The sequence below is a fragment of the Rutidosis leptorrhynchoides genome, chromosome 1, assembly GCF_046630445.1.
Source record: "Rutidosis leptorrhynchoides isolate AG116_Rl617_1_P2 chromosome 1, CSIRO_AGI_Rlap_v1, whole genome shotgun sequence".
NCBI lineage: Eukaryota > Viridiplantae > Streptophyta > Magnoliopsida > Asterales > Asteraceae > Rutidosis > Rutidosis leptorrhynchoides.
The window spans coordinates 297,984,795-297,987,397 of NC_092333.1; positions in this window are offsets into that span (position 1 = coordinate 297,984,795).

The window sequence follows — 2,603 nt, forward strand, 5'->3', positions numbered from 1 at the left end:
GTCTATATGGTACAGCCCGAAGGTTTTGTTGATCCGAAAAATCCTAAAAAGGTATGCAAGTTAAAGAAATCAATCTACGGATTGAAACAAGCATCTAGAATGTGGAATCATCGTTTTAATGAAGAGGCAAAGAAATTTGGCTTCATTAAAAATGGTGATGAAGCTTGTGTGTACAAGAAGGCCAGTGGGAGCTCTATAATGTTCCTTGTGCTATATGTGGATGATATATTATTGTTTGGGAATGATATTACCACAATGCAAGAAGTCAAAACTTGGCTAAAGAGTTGCTTCTCTATTAAGGATCTTGGAGAAGCACAATACATATTGGGGATTGGGATCTATAGGAATAGATCCAAGAGATTGATAGGTCTAAGTCAAAGTACATACATTGATAAAATCTTGAAAAGGTTCAAGATGGAAAACTCTAAGAAAGGTTTGGTACCTATTCAAAAGGGAACCATTCTCAGTTCATCTCAGTGTCCTACCACGAAAGATGAACAAGAGAAAATGAAGAAAGTCCCATACGCATCTGCTATTGGGTCTATCATGTATGCAATGATATGTACTCGACCGGATGTGTCATGCGCTCTAAGCTTGACGAGTAGATACCAGAACAACCCAAGAAACAGTCATTGGATTGCTGTTAAAAGTATATTGAAATACCTTAGGAGGACTAAGGATATGTTTCTAATATATGGGTCTGGTGAGGAGGAACTCGCAGTAAAAGGTTATGTGGATGCGAGTTTCCAAACTGATCGAGATGACTCTCGATCACAATCCGGTTATGTCTTCATGTTGAATGGTGGTGCGGTCTCTTGGAAGAGCTCAAAACAGGAAGTTGTTGCGTTATCCACTACAGAGTCGGAGTACATTGCCGCCTCATTGGCAGCTCAGGAAGCTGCATGGATGAAGAAATTCATCGACGACTTAGGAGTGGTCCCTTCCATTCAGGACCCTCTTGAGATCTTTTGTGACAACGAGGGTGCGATTGCTCAAATCAAGGAACCTCGTGCTCATCAAAAGACTTGTCACATTGAGCGGAGGTTCAACTACATCAGGGATGAGGTTGAAAAGGGAAAGATATGTATTCACAAAGTTCACACAGATCAAAATGTTGCGGATCCACTCACGAAGCTTTTACATGGGCCAAAACATGAGGGACATGTTTGTGCATTAGGGCTTCGATATTCTAGTGATTGGAATTGATCTATTTTATGTATTGTATCGGAATGAATCAGTTCAAACTCATTAATATAATTATGGTATTAATTTATTATGAGTCATATTCCAATTTTGCATATTTTATCCATGAATAAACTATTATTCTAAATTCCGTAGTTGATCACATTTGTGGGAACAAGTGTGAGGTCTAGACTATTATGAACTTGGATTGGTTAACATTCAAATGGTGAATGTGGGGCAAGGTTGCAACCAAGGTTCATAGATGTTTGTGGGATACAAATATTGGAAGACCCGCTCTCAAGATTTACTATATGGAGCCTTTGTGGTTGATCACATGTAATCTTGAGTAAAGGAGAATATCATTATATCCTCTGACCTGAGACACATATTGGGTTCAGATATTCACCGAATATTGTGCCTTGATTCTTTCCTTCGCTATTCTGAAATATGGTAGTACATAAGGGAGGCTTCAGGTATGGTACAAGGTGTAGTGTCTAGGACGTATGTAGTCAAGATGGAATTTGTCCCTCTTATTCGTTGAGAGTCAGATGTCTAAGGCCTGACAAAGTTAGATCTATAAGAGAGTGATTATTCTATGTCTCTTGGATCTAACATGACATCTAGGACAAAAGGATATATATTGAAATATTCACCTGATTCATATTCGAGATGGGAACTCGAAAAGGATGATGTTATTGAATGGCACTAAGTCATAACATATTAGGGGTGATGGACGGTAGTTAGGTGGCATCCATCACTTGCATTAATTTCTTATGTTTCTCGTGCAAGTGGGAGATTGAAGGTATTTCATATGGCCGAGAGACATATTAAACTAATGTGGCTAACATGTTATGATCCAAGTCGGGTCATACCCAATAACAAACTAATCAACACTTTTGTATTTATCTTATCGAATGGATCGTCAAGTAAATACTCGACACTTAAATTTAGAAAATTGGTTTTCTAAAATATAAATAACTTGAGATAAAATTATATGGATAATTTATATTAGATGGATTTAATTGTTTATATGGTTAGACAATTAAAGTGTGATCTACATTTATAAAAGGATTATAAAAGTAGAAGCAACAAACCCCTTTATGCTCACTTGATTTATGATTATATTGTTTATATGGGGTTTCATACTTAAAAAATATATCATACATGTATATATATATTTTATAAAGGGAATTATAAAATATATTAATCAAGACAACTAGCATCATGCACTTAAATAAAGATGCTTAAAAAAAAAAAAAAGGGGGGGGGGGGGGGGCTAGGGGACGGTTTTGGGGCTCCCAAGATGGCCACCCACTTTACTTGTTGCTTTAACTAATGTGTGATTCTCAAGGGCATGCATTCAAGCAAGTTCACTCCATCCATTTTTTTCCTCTCTCAAGTTAAAAATTCAAACTAGAAAA